The sequence below is a fragment of the Lepus europaeus genome, chromosome 20 (genome assembly GCF_033115175.1).
Source record: "Lepus europaeus isolate LE1 chromosome 20, mLepTim1.pri, whole genome shotgun sequence".
In the NCBI taxonomy this organism is placed as follows: domain Eukaryota; kingdom Metazoa; phylum Chordata; class Mammalia; order Lagomorpha; family Leporidae; genus Lepus; species Lepus europaeus.
Genome location: NC_084846.1, coordinates 10,318,450 through 10,333,549, shown reverse-complemented (window position 1 = coordinate 10,333,549; position 15,100 = coordinate 10,318,450). Strand labels below are relative to the sequence as shown.

The 15,100-nt window shown below is 47.7% G+C and overlaps 1 pseudogene; it reads left to right on the top strand.

Annotated features, from left to right (window-relative positions):
- The first annotated feature begins 6,886 nt into the window (after positions 1-6,886).
- LOC133749276 (olfactory receptor 7A5-like) lies at positions 6,887-7,835 on the top strand (annotated as a pseudogene).
- The last annotated feature ends 7,265 nt before the right edge of the window (positions 7,836-15,100 follow it).

Genomic DNA, 15,100 nt, shown 5'->3' with positions numbered 1-15,100 from the left:
GACCTCTCAGTTGCAGAGATGCCCACTTGCTCGGGAGGACGCCCAAAGATCCAGACTCCAGACCAGTTGATGCAAAAAGCACGAGGTTTTTATTGAACGTTTGCGCAAACGGGCCCCCACCTCAGGCAGTGAGGAGCCCTGAGCGGCAGTTTCACACAGGTTATATAGGCAACGAATTAGCATATTCCTAATGCGCATGCATAGGATTGGTCAGTTCAGAGAGACCATTAGCATATGGGATGCAGTGGCAACACGGGATTGGCTGGTTCGGAGGGACAATTAGCATATGGGATGCAGTGGCAACACGGGATTGGCTGGTTCGGAGGGACAATTAGCATATCGGAGAGTGCTGAGGGAGAGTGCTGAGGAGAGTGCTGAGGAGAGTGCTGAGGAGAGTGCTGAGGAGAGTGCTGAGGGAACGTGCTGAGGAGAGTGCTGAGGGAACGTGCTGAGGAGAGTGCTGAGGAGAGTGCTGAGGGAACGTGCTGAGGAGAGTGCTGAGGGGAACGTGCTGAGGAGAGTGCTGAGGAGAGTGCTGAGGAGAGTGGCAGCTCTGCTCTGGGCATGCCTAGAGGTTCTCTGAAGGGGATTGACTTTTCCTTCCCAGAGAACGTCCTGCCCGCTGGACTCTGGGGAACATCTAACCTCTTAAGAAGCCCCTGATATCTGCCCAGGCCTAGTTTCTTGTCCCTCTCCCCCATAAGGGTCCTTCACCACCTCCCCAGGAGCCCCTGTGCCCCTGAACCCCAGGGCCCCGCCCACCATGCCCCCTGGAGCCCGTTTCTGGCCCCGCCCACCATCCTTGGACCCCTCTCACCTCCTGTGTCCAGGATTCCACACTGAATGCTGGGACAGCCTCCTCTCTAACCCCGTGCCGGACCCTCTAAGCCCCACACCTGGGACCCTGCCCACCATCCAGGGACTCGCCTCAGCTTCGGTCCCCGGGACCCTGTCCATCTGCCCAGAACCCCCTTAGGTCCCTGCCCGGAAACCAGCTCCAGCCCCTCGGATCCACCCACTACCCGAGGACCCTCTAAGCCCCATACCTGCGACCCTGGCCACACCCAGCCATGACCCCCCTCACCCACTATCCCTGGACCCTGTAAGGCCCAAGCCCAGAACCCTGCCCATCACACCAGGAGTCACCTCTGCACCTGTGCCCGGGCCCCGCCCACCACCCTGCTGGGACCCCCACCCCGCCCCGCCCACTACCCCGGGCCTCACCCTGGCTCCTGTGCCCGGGGCCCGTCCATCCCCTCAGAAGCCCCTCAGCCCCCTCAGAAGCCCCTCAGGCCCCGGGCCCCGCCCACCACCCCGGGACCACTCCTCACCCCGCCCCGGGCCGGACCCGCGCTCCTAACGTCCCCCGGAGCCTTAACAAGCGCCGCCGCCTCACCCTCGCCCAGGAGCGCCGCCCTGTCTCCTGCTTCTGGCCCACGGCGGCCGCTCTGGTGGGGAGGGGGCGCCGCGCCGGGGGCGGCCCCACCGCCGAGCGCTTCCGGGTCAGAGGGCGCGCGGCGCGACGGGCGGAGCTCAGGGCAAATTCGGAGCTGAGTCCGGGGCGGGAGCAGCGCTGGGCGCGGGGCTGCGGCGGGGTCTCCTCTGCTCCTGGCGGCGCCGTGGCGGAGGCCGTGGGCGACCTGAAGCAGGCGTCGCCCTGCGTGGCTGACCCCCCCCTGAGGGGCGCGGCCCCCAGCACCGCCAGGGAGGCCCGGCAGGCCTGGCCCGAGGAGACCCCCCTCCCGCCGCCGCCCCGGTCTGGTTCATCTGAGGACCCTCAGGCCGCCCTGACGGGAGCAGGAAGTTGGGTGTAGGAAGGTCTGGCATTAGGAAGAGCAGGAAACGCGGGAACGTCACCGCGGTGAGGGCACAGGGTGTTAGCCGTCATAAAACACACCGAACACCAGAGTAAGGGGGGGAGCACCCAACAGACCGGAGGGGTGTCGCGGCGAAGGAAAAAAGGGGCCACGTGTCTGGGAAGGGGGTCTAATATAGCTTTCCCAGGGGGTGGGCAGTGAGGTAAGAATTAGCCAATCCCATTAGGTTGGGGGTGGAGCTTGGCACAGGTAGTTTGGGCCATGTGGCTACCTGGCTTTCAGTAATGGCGGTACCCAGGCATAGAATGTAAATCCGGTGGAGATCGCACCACAGATAAGATTGCACCTGTGCCTGCACCATTTTCCTAACACAGGGATTCTCAGGTCCTTTCCCCTGGATTTACAGTCTCTCCATCCTCAGCCTGTCTCCCTGCCTTGTGACTTGGAGCCGGGGCAGGACCTGGCTTCTGCCTGTCCTGGGTGGCGGACAGCGAGGTTGCTTAGAACTACCACATTGCCTTGGCTGTGTTCACTTCCAGTTTCGGGGATGTGGAGGAAGAGACCTCCTCTACCAAACAGCTGTTTTGTGGGTGCAGTTCTGGGTGCTGCACGCAGTTGCATTTGAGTCCAGAGATGCCTACACACCATCCGCACCAGCGTTCAGATCAGAGTCATCTGTGAATAACCGAACCACTAATGCACTGGGGACAGTGAAGTGCAGGCACAGAGGTGTGATGTCAGAACCAGCTCAGTGGGGCTGGCACTGTGACATAGTGGGTTAAGCCTCTGCCTGTGGTGCCAGCATCCCATATGGGCACTGGTTCGAGTCCCAGCTGCTCCACTTCCAATCCAGCTCATTCCTATGGCCTGGGAAAGCAGCGGAAGATGGCCAAAGTGCTTGAGCCATTACCCATGTGGGAGACCCAGAAGAAGCTTCTGGCTCCTGGCTTCACATTGGCCCAGCCCCATCCACTGCAGCACTTTGGGGAGTAAACCAGCTGATGGAAGACACCTCTCTTTCCCTTTCTCTCTCTCTCTCTCTGTATTTCTGCTTTTCAAATAAATAAATGAATCTTTAAAAATAACCACAGTCCTCTGTTCATCATTACGTATTGATATGGTTTCATAATTGATAGATGAAAATAAACACATCTACTAAAGAACATGATGGAAGGGGAGAGGGAGCGGGAAAGGGGAGGGTTGTGGGTGGGAGGGAAGTTATGGGAGAGGGGAAGCCATTGTAACCCATAAGCTGTACTTTGGAAATTTATATTCATTAAATAAAAGTTTAATAAATGAAAAAAACTCAAGGTAGAAATGTGACCTCTGGGGGCGGAGCCAAGATGGCGGATAGTGAGGACGTGCACCGATAGTCTGGGAAAATATAGTTTCATAAAAGTGGAATTACTGTAGCCTCAGGAAAAGACTCAAGAAAAAAACAGCAGAGGAAACGCTTCGGGATCTAATGGATGTGACACAGAGGACCTACAGGGAGCCCACTGCATGGAAGCCCAGCCGCGGGAGCCGAGCCGCAGAATCTGGCCAGCGCGGGAACAGGAGGTAAGACAAAAACCTCAGAAACCCGAGACATTGGTGGGGAAAGGCAGAGGCCTCTCTCTCCACTCACCTAACAAAGCTGAGCAAAACAAAGAGCAGGCACCATTTTACATACGTAAAGCGGCAACAAGTACAGAAACTCAGTAACTTTGGGACTATGGCGAAACTTGAGAACACATTGAGGGCTACATAAACTCTTTGTGTGGTCCCAGGGGTAGATCAAACAAATACTCACAGAGGCCAGATTTCAACTACCCTCAATTCCACTCAGCTGTGCGGAATTACTTCCCAACTGAGTCAAAAAAAAAGAGAGAGAGAGAGAGAGAGAGAGATCCAAAAAGGAGCAAAGGAGAGAACAATCTGGGTGAGTCACCTTTTGCACAGCCTTAAACCTGAAGAATCAAGCGGAACTCTCTGGCCACACCCATCACAGCCTCTAAGGATCCATCAAAGCAGACAGCCCACTTAGAGGCATAGTATAACGAGAAAAAAAAAAAACCACAGCAAAAAAAAAAAAAAACATAAATTATCTCCAACATGCCAAACAACAAATATAGAAACCGAGGTAACAAGAGCAAGGAAGACACTATGATGCCCACAAAGAAACAAGACACCCCAATGCAAGATTATGAAGATGAAGAGATAGAGGAAATACAAGAGGTTGATCTCAAAAATTCATAAAAACATTAAGAAGTTCTAAAAAACAAATTCTTGAACTACAGAAATCCTTAATGGACAAGATAGAAAATCTCTCTCATGAAAATGAAATATTAAGGAGGAATCAAAATGAAATGAAACAACTAGTAGAACATGAAACTGTGACAGTGACAAAAAACCACAATGAAATGAAGAACTCAATAGATCAAATGACAAACGCATTAGAAAGCCTTAAAAATAGAATGGGTGAAGCAGAAGAGAGAATATCGGAATTAGAAAACAGAGCACAGGAAAGGAAACAGTCAAATCAAAGAAAAGAAGAGGAAATTAGAAATCTAAAAAATACTGTCAGCAATCTACAGGATACTATTAAAAAACCAACATTCGGGTTCTAGGAGTTCCTGAAGGCATGGAGAGGGAGAAAGGTTTAGAAGGCCTTTTTAGTGAGATACTAGCAGAAAATTTCCCAGGTTTGGAGAAGGACAGAGACATCCATGTACAGGAAACTCATAGAACCCCTAATAAACATGAATAAAAGAGATCCTCACCACGACACGTCGTAATCAAACCCACCACAGTGAAACATAAAGAAAAGATCCTAAAATGTGCAAGAGAGAAACGCCAGATTACTCTCAGAGGATCTCCAATTAGACTCACAGCTGACTTCTCATCAGAAACCCTACAAGGTAGGAGAGAATGGCAAGATATAGCCCAGGTACTAAGAGAGAAAAACTGCCAGCCCAGAATATTATATCCTGCAAAGCTCTCATTTGTGAATGAAGGTGAAGTAAAGATCCTTCACAGCAAACAGAAATTGAAAGAATTTGTCGCCACTTGTCCAGCCCTGCAAAAGATGCTTAAAGATGTGTTACACACAGAAACACAGAAACACGATCACCAATATGAAAGAAGGTAAAGGAAGGAAACCTCACAGCAAAAGATCACAGGAATCTCAAACCATATATTAGAAAATATCTTGGCAAATGACAGGGCAAAGTTACTCCTTCTCAATAGTCACATTGAATGTTAATGGCCTGAACTGTCCAGTTAAAAGACACCGAGTGGCTGATTGGGTTAAGGAACAAAACCCATCTTTTTGCTGCTTACAAGAAACTCATCTTTCCAACAATGATGCATGCAGACTGAAAGTGAAAGGTTGGAAAAAGATATACCATGCCAACAGAAATGAAAAAAGAGCGGGTGTAGCCATCTTAATACCGGACAACATAAACTTTGCCACAAAAACTTTTAGGAGATACAAAGAGGGGAACTATTTAATGATTAAGGGATCCATTCAACAGGAAGATATAACGACTATCAATGTATATGCACCTAATTACAGGGAACCAGTTTATTTAAAAGACTTGTTAAGGGACTTAAATGGAGACTTAGACACCAATACAACAGTTCTGGGGGACTTCAATACTCCACTCTCAGAGATAGACAGATCAACAGGACAGAAGATCAACAAGGAGACAGTAGATTTAAATGACACTATAGCCCAAATGGATCTAACAGATATCTACAGAACTTTTCATCCTACACATAAAGCATTTACATTCTTCTCAGCAGTACATGGAACCTTCTCTAGGATTGACCACATACTAGGCCATAAAGCAAGTCTCAGCAAATTCAAAAGAATTAGAATCATACGATGCAGCTTCTCAGACCATAAAGGAATGAAATTGGAAATTAGCAACTTGGGAATTCCTAGAGCACGAGCAAACACATGGAGATTGAACAACATGCTCCTGAATGAACAATGGGTCATAGAAGAAATTAAAAGAGAAATCAAACATTCTGGAAGTAAATGAGGATAACAGCACAACATACCAAAACCTATGGGATACAACAAAAGCAGTGTTAAGAGGAAAGTTTATATCAATAGGAGCCTACATCAAGAAATTGGAAAGGCACCAAATAGATGAGCTCTCAAGTCATCTCAAGGGTCTAGAAAATCTGCAGCAAACCAAACCCAAACCCAGTAGGAGAAGAGAAATAATAAAAATCAAAGAAAAAATCAACAGGATTGAATCCAAAAAAACATTACAAAAAATCAGCCAAACGAGGAGCTGGTTTTTTGAACAAATAAACAAAATTGACACCCCATTGGCCCAACTAACTAAAAAAAGAAGAGAAAAGACCCAAATCAATAGGATCAGAGATGAAAAGGAAAACGTAACAACAGACACCACAGAAATAAAAAGAATCATCAGAAATTACTACAAGGACTTGTATGCCAGCAAACAGGGAAATCTATCAGAAATTGACAGATTCTTGGACACATACAACCTACCTAAATTGAGCCAGGAAGACATAGAAAACCTAAACAGACCCATAACTGACACAGAAATTGAAACAGTAATAAAGGTTCTCCCAACAAAGAAAAGCCCAGGACCAGATGGATTCACTGCTGAGTTCTACCAGACATTTAGAGAAGAATTAACTCCAATTCTTCTCAAACTATTCAAAACAATCGAAAAAGAGGGAATCCTCCCAAATTCTTTCTATGAAGCCAGCATCACCTTAATTCCTAAGCCAGAAAAAGATGCAGCATTGAAAGAGAATTACAGACCAATATCCCTGATGAACATTGATGCAAAAATCCTCAATAAAATTCTGGCTAATAGAATGCAACAACACATCAGAAAGATCATCCACCCAAACCAAGTGGGATTTATCCCTGGTATTTCTAATTCTAATCAGAGATGATACAGGATGCCCTTTTGGATCCTGACACTAAGCAGGAAACTTGAGTTTTTACTGTAGAATATAAATAGCAGAATTTACAACAGGTGACAAATGCATGCTTAGCCATGCTTTTTTCCCCTGTGTTTTACAGTCACATCAAATGCATGGAACCAGGCAATGAAACTCAACTTTCAGTATTCCTTCTCCTGGGTTTCTCAGAGGACCCAGCATGGCAGCCCCTCATATGTGGGCTCTTCCTCTCCATGTACCTGGTCACTGTGGCTGGGAACATGCTCATCATCCTGACCATCTCTCAGATCCCCACCTCCACACACCCATGTACTTCTTCCTCTCCAACCTGTCCTCCTATGATATCCGTCTCACATCCACTCTTGTCCCCAAGATGCTGGTGAACATCCAGACACAGAGCAAAACCATCAGCTACACAGGCCGCATCACCCAGATGTTCTTTTTATTGCTTTTTGCAGGGTTAGATAACATCCTCCTGACTATGACAGCCTATGACAGGTTTGTGGCCATCTGTCACCCCCTGTGGTCATCATGAACCCCCGGCTCTGTGTGCAACTGGTGCTGCTGTCCTGGGTCAACACTGCTCTGAATTCATTTTTGCACAGCTTAATGGTGCTGAGGCTGTCCTTTTGCACAGACCTGGAAATCCTCCACTTCTTCTGTTAGCTGGATCAGGTGGTCCACACTGCCTGTTCTGCCACCTTTCTCAATGACATCCTCATCTATTTTGTATCCATGCTGCTGGGTGTGGGTCCTCTGGCTGGGATCATTTACTCCTACTCTAAGATTGTCTCCTCCATCTGTGCAATCTTGTCAGCTCAGGGGAAGCATAAAGCTTTCTCCACCTGTGCCTCTCACCTCTCTGTCGTCTCCTTATTCTATGGCACACTCCTGGGTGTGTACCTCAGTTCTGCTGTTACCCAAAACCCACACTCAACTGCAACAGCCTCACTGATGTACACTGTGGTCACTCCCATGCTGAACCCCTTCATCTACAGTCTGAGGAATAAAGATATTAAGAGGCCTTTGAAGAGGTTCTTCAGGGAGAAATCCAGAGTTGTGTCAGTCGACCCTTCTCTGTAGATATGCCTGTGATTGTAGGGGTCAAATCATGGGAGCCAGAAATTGTTCCTCTCTGATCAGATTAGACATAAATGTAGCTCAGTGCTTCTATTTTCTGCAATGTCCATTCCTTTGAGAACAATATCTCAAATTGAATTCATTTTATTACTTTTCTTCTCTTTCATATATGTGACAATGTTTCCCCTTCTGACCGTGTACCTCCTTTAAATTCATGGATCACTTCTTTTATTTATTTGAGATAATTTATTTGAAAGAGTTACAGAGAGAGGCAGAGGCAGAGAGAGAGAGAGAGAGAGAGAGAGAGGTCTTCCATCCACTGGTTCACTCCCCCAAATAACCGCCACAGCCGGAGCTGCGCCAATCTAAAGCCAGGAGCTATGCAAATCCAAATCCAGGAGCCAGGAGCTGCTTCCAGGTCCCCAACGTGGGTACAGAGGCCTAAGCACTTTGTCCATCTTCCACTGCTTTACCAGGCCATAGTAGAGAACTGTATTGGAAGTGGAGCAGCTGGGACTCGAACCAGCACCCATATGGGTTGCATTTGGGGCTTTAACCAGCAACACCACAGCACCAGCCCCAAGGGATCACGTCTATGTTTGTGATCTTGTGATAACTTCCAAGGGAGCTTGAACTCCGGCTCAGTGGTGTGATTCAAGGTCAACAATTTTCCTGCACAAAAATGCATGTCCTCTCAGCATCTGTTGCATAGCTGGAAAGGAACTTAGTGCAGGCCCACCTGACAAACCTTGTAGAACAATTCAAATGCTGTCATGACATAAAGAGCATAAACTAGAAGCAGCAAATCAGTACACCTCAGGCCTCCCTGAAGCTTGTTTCCCTTCTATTATTGCATCAGTTGACTATCCCTGTGTTTGAATCCATCCTAAAGTTCAATGATCTGATGCAATGCTGCCATCACCCAGCAGAAGTGCAGGAGCTCTCCTGGTCTCTTCCTGAGTCTACATTCAGCCGTGGTCTCTACATTACATTTCTTTTTTTTTTCTTTATGCTTACACTCTAAATATTTTATTTGTACTTAAGTGTAGAGGTCAGGCCTTTCTTCAACTCATTTTAAAACATATTAAAGCATCTGTAAGTCAAGAAGCTTGTACATGTTTGGAATAATTTCTACAGAAAGCCAGTCTTCAGAATACTTACTCAATAGTTTGTACAACTTTCAGATTAAGCTTTCATATCCAACCTAGGATAACTGTAAGCCCCCAAAACAGTCTATAGGAGAGCTTTTGAAATATTTACCAAATTCTTTGCAAACTAAAGCCAAAACTACTTTCAAAGACACAATAAATATATTTCACAGTAGAGTAAAATACTTCTGTTGTATTCACCCAGATTCATTCTGTCAAAACAGTATGAGACACAAAGAGAAAAAGCACAAGCCAACCACAGTCTTGTAGACTCCTGTGGAACATAAAATATTGCTTTTCCCCCCATAAGGGTAACAAATGCTGTGAATTTAAAGGAGCACTTTAAAAGAATAGCATTTGCCAGCCTAATTACCCTCGGTAAGTTAACTAGACTGAAGCAATGCACTTCTCAGAATTCAAAACCAATCTCATAATAATACAATGTCGTCAATTCCTTGAAAGTGAAAAACGTCTGATAGCTTAGTTGCATACTATAGGTAATAACATTCCAAGACCTTTTACTCATTTTTAATGTTAAAAGAAAAAAAAACTAAATGCCCACCCCCATCTTCTCAGTGTCACTCTTGCAACTAAACAAGGACGGAGGCGTTAATTCTCCTTTCCTTAACTGCTTCCACATAATCTGCCCACATAATCTGGGGATGACGGCGCCGACTCCCCCAAAGCATTCCACATGTTTTCCCTGACCTGAGAGCCGGGGCCGCCGCCAGACCCTTGGCTGCAGAGCGGGCGGGTTCTCCGGCTACCAGATCGTGTTGGATCTCGCCCGCCTGGAGAGGCGACAGCGCTGATTTCGTTTGTAAAGTTGGTGTCGGAGCAGCTACAAACTTTTTTCAGCATCCCTGCCTGACTGCCAACTGGAGCTCTGCTCACTTCCTCACCAACTTGAACCACCCCCAAACTGAGAGTAAGCCGGAGTGAGGCAGCGGCGGGAGCTGACACACTTTTGAGAAGGGTTTGACACCGCAGAAAACTTTCACTTCTCGTCTCCGGCGCTCGCACCCAGGGGCTCCGGCCCCTTGCTCTCGCTTCCTCTAGAATTCCCCCTCCGAGGCAGGACAAAGACACGGGCAGCTGACCGTCCCAGAGCCCCGAAAAGGACCCCCCGAAGCCCTCTCCCCTGGACTCCAGTGTTGTTCTTTACACAAAAGAGCCGGGCCGGCGAAGCAAAGGGGCTGGAGCCGCGGCCCTTGCACCCAGCAGCCCGAGGGGCTCCACTGGAGGCTTCCTGCCCCCGGCCCGGCCAAAGCCCCGGCGGCCGGGCCGGCACTTGCCAGCCTCCGGACGCGGGCCGCCGCGCTCTTACCCGGGCCTCATCCAGCGCGACGCCGGTGCCACCGCTTCCCCCGGCCTTGGCGGCGGGGCAGCTGGCAGCGCGGGTCTTGGAGGAGCGGGTCCGAGAAGAGATGAAATGGCTGCTGCCTCCGGTCGCCCCAGGCTCTGCTCCGGCCCCAGGCCCGGGCCCGGGAGACTTGGACCCGAGAAGACGCAGAGAGCTCTTCCGGGTGTTCACCAAGGTCCAGCCCGGGGGACCGGGCCCGCCGCTCCCGGGAGAGCTGAGGAAGGCTGGCCCGCCGGCCGGGCGGTCAAGGTCAGCGGAGCCGAGCCGGGCCGGGAGGGACGAGCCGACCCGGGCTCTGGCGAGTGCAGACGAGGACAGTCGAGAGCAAGGCAGAGGAAGAGAAGTGGGCGAGAGAAGACAGGCGGCGACAGGCTGGCGCGATGCCGCAGGCCGACAGCCGGCTTCACCCTCCTCAGCGGGAGCCGAGCGGAGCCGCCATTTCTGCACCTTTCTCTCTCGTTCTCTCTACATTACATTTCATTTTTTTGACCTTTTAAAAAATTATTTATTTTTTAAAATTTATTTTTAAAGAAACACAAATTTCATAAGTACAACTTTATGAATATAGTTACTCTCCCCCCATATCAGCTCTCCTACACACAATCCCACCCCACCTCCTCCTCCCTGTCCTCTTGCCAGTCCTATTCTCCATTAAGATTCATTTTTAATTAACTTTGTACACAGAAGACCAACTCTACTAAGTAAAGACTTCAACAATTTGCACACACACACACACACACATAGACTGTTTGAGGACTGGTTTTACAGTTAACTCTCATAGTACAACTCATTAAGGACAGATGTCCTACATGGGGAGTTGCTGCACAGTGACTCCTATTGCTAATTTAACAATTTTTATTTTTATTTTTATTTTTTTTTTTATTTTTTTTTTGACAGGCAGAGTGGACAGTGAGAGAGAGAGAGACAGAGAGAAAGGTCTTCCTTTGCCGTTGGTTCACCCTCTAATGGCCGCCGCGGTAGCGCGCTGCGGCCGGCGCACCGCGCTGATCCGATGGCAGGAGACAGGTGCTTCTCCTGGTCTCCCATGGGGTGCAGAGCCCAAACACTTGGGCCATCCTCCACTGCACTCCCTGGCCACAGCAGAGAGCTGGCCTGGAAGAGGGGCAACCGGGACAGGATCGGTGCCCCGACCGGGACTAGAACCCGGTGTGCCGGCGCCGCAAGGCGGAGGATTAGCCTGTTGAGCCACGGCGCCGGCCCTAATTTAACAATTAACACTCTTATTTTTGATGTCAGTGACCACCTGAGGCTCTTGTTATGAGCTACCAAGGCAATGAAAGCCTTTTGAGTCCACAAACTGTTAGTATTTAGACAGGACCATAAGAAAAGTGGAAGTCTCTCCTCCCTTCAGAGAAAAGTACCTCCTTCATTGATGGCCCCTTCTTTTGCCTGGGCTTTCACTCACAGAGATCCTTAATCTACACTACATTTCTAAATCTCATCTGGGATATTGTGGACAATCCTTGTGCTCTTCATGTCTGGAACCCACTTATGATCAGTTTCTTTCATTTCTATATTGAGGTTAGTCTGAGTTTATGGGGGAAGGGAGGAAATGAATTGATCAGTGTGTACTACCTCATGTTAATTTCACTGCTCCTATCTCCATATATCACACTCTGCCTTCTTCCCAATTTGAATAGATAAGTTGCACCCTTATTATCTGTGACCACTCTTCTGGGTGCTGTATCTATCCTGGGTTGTGTGCTGTTAGATTTGTTTGTATTTGACCCATTTATTGAACAATAATTGCAGACAATAATCTACAACAACTTGGACTGTTGAATTGGCTGAATTCAAGATCCAAGTGAAAATTCAGACTAGGAGGGCTGGCACTGTGGTGCAGCCAGTTAAGCTCCTGCTTGCAATGCCTGAATCCCATATCAGAGTTCTGGCTCTTGTCCTAGATAATGTGCTTCCCATCCAGTTTCCTGCTAACACACCTTGGAAGCAGCAGATGATCACCAAAGTTCTTGGGCCGCTGACACCACATCCATGTGGGAGATCAGAGTGGAATTCCTGGCGCTGGGCTTCAGACCTGGCCAATGCAGCTACTCGGGGAATGAGCCAGTATGTGGAATCTCTCTCTCTCTCTCTCTCTCTCTCTATATATATATATATATATATGTGTGTGTGTGTGTGTGTGTGTGTGTGTCTCCTCTCCGACACTCTGCCTTTCAAAAAATAAATCTTTAGAAGTTCAACTACATGTTTCCATTTGTATGTAATTCCAGACAGTTCTCAGTGAAGTTGAACTTTTTGATTGTGTAGTTATTAAAAATTTAATCTCCCTGAATCTCAGATTCCTTTTTGCTGAATATGATGTGGGAATATAGGCCTACCTTCAGACAGTTGTTATTAGTAACAAATTGTCAACAAAAATAAAGTTGATGAGGGGGTGAAATAGCATGTATTTGGTAAAACAAGAATTGCGATTTGGACACACTGAAATCAAAGCACCCTCAACAGTGTCCCATAAAGCAAATTCAGAAGTTGTTTATGGGATTTCCACAGTAGTTGCTTTAGGAGGTGGCTTAGTAACTGGGCAGAATCCTGAACTGCAAACACATTCAGATTGGTTAGTCAATTAGGGTGCTTCCCACTGAGAGATGCTGAAGACTGGTAGCTATGACCACATGGTTTATTCAAATCTATTGGAATATCATTTGGTTTCCTTTTTAAAAATTGTATTTATTTAAAATTGTTTAGTGTAAACAAATATCATGTATCTCCTATATACAGGTTTAGAAACATAGTGATACGTCCCACCCTGCCCTGCCTCCCGCCCATGCTCCCACCTTCTTCCTCCTCCTTCCTCTCATGATTTCCACAATGCTCTACTTACCCTTGGCAGTGAAAGCAGTCCTCTCCTCTCCATAACTCTGCCTTTTAAATAAATAAAATAAATCTTAAAAATAAAGATTGGTTTGAAGGTCTTGGGTGAGTGATTGATCTCAGATTCACTTCCTGGGGAATTTAGATCCAAGCCTCTAGCTGTTTTTGTTTTTTTTTAAAGATTTTCTTTGTATATTTGAGAAGCAGAGTTACAGACAGAGGGAGAGACCGAGATGTCTTCCATATGTTGGTTCACTCCTCAAATGGCCACAATGGCCGGAGTTGGGCCAATCCGAAGCCAGGGGTCAGGAGCTTCTTCCAGGTCTCCCATGTGGGTGCAGGAGCCCAAGCACTTGGGCCATCTTCCACTGCTTTCCTAGGTCATAGAAGACAGCTGGATCAGAAGAGGAACAACCAGGACTAGAACCGGCACCCATATGTGATGCCGGAAAGGCAAGCAGAGGCTTAGCCTACTGTGCCACAGCACTGGCCCTATCTCTGGCTGTTTTTAAATTTCAAAAGAGATAGTCTAAACATGAATACAAGCTCTCTGCTGTGGCCATGGAGTGCAGTGGAGGATGGCCCAAGTGCTTGGGCCCTGCACCCCATGGGAGACCAGGAGAAGCACCTGGCTCCTGCCATCGCATCAGCATGGTGCGCCGGCCGCAGCACGCCTACCACGGCGGCCATTGGAGGGTGAACCAACGGCAAAAGGAAGACCTTTCTGTCTCTCTCTCTCTCACTGTCCACTCTGCCTGTCAAAAAATAAAAAAAAAGAAGCAACATCTGAGAGTTTGGCAGCACAGGGATCAGTAAGTAATACTCAGTGTGGACCTAGTTAGCAAGGTGGAAGGAAATCCCCCTGCAATGCCCCTTCCAATAGGCAAAAGTCACCAAGCTGGAGGTCCTGATGTTTGGTGTCCTTGCCTGCTGGGCTCATACTGTGGAAAGACTGTTCTACCAGCATCTAATTTTTGCCTGCCTCCTTAATTATTTCTTTATGATATAGGAGAATGTCTCATTTAACTCATGCAAGACCTCAACCTTTCTTGTTGCTGTGAAATGCAATAATTCAATGACTGAAATCATGATTGAGAGTATTATGCCAAGACATATCAGATGTCTAAGAATCTGCAGCAATTTTTGGAACTCCTATTAACAACAGCCATACAAATGTATCTCCAAGGAGGTTAAGTACCCGTTCTTACTCAACAACGCTTTCCATGAAGTTTAACAAGTCAGCAAAAGTTTCATGAGGGGCCAGTGTTGAGACACAGCAAATTAAGCTACTGCTTGTGACACCAGCATCCCACACTGGAGTGCCAGTTTGAGTCTTGCTACTCCACTTCTGATCCAACTTCCTGCTAACTTGCCATGGGAAGGAGCAGATGATGGCCCAAGTACTTGGACTCCTGCCATTCATGTGGGAGGCTCAGATGGAGTGCCAGACTTCTGGATTTAACCTAGCCTAGATTCAGACTTTGTGGTCATTGGAGGATTGAACCAGGAGATGGATGATATTTCTCTTCCTCTATCTCTGTAACTCTGTTTTTCAGATAAATAAATCATTTTTAAAAGACTCATGAGTCTATTTGTCACCTCTCCAGAAAACATGGCCCTGTTTTGGGGAGGTTATTTTATAGGAACCCTAAACCTTGAGGGAACAATGTAGCAACAAACTGCACATGGCCACTATACTGGCTGGAGTCCACTTTGCCATCATTAAAATTCCCTAAAGAATACGATAGGCATCCTATCACTGACCAATCAAAGGATAGTCATGAGTACTGCAGACCAATCAGAGACCTACCCATGAGCTGAACATGCATCTGTCAGCCCCCTCCTCAATCTCTCAGAACCCTCACCCTTAATTCCACAGGGATATCAGAAATAAAACCCATGCT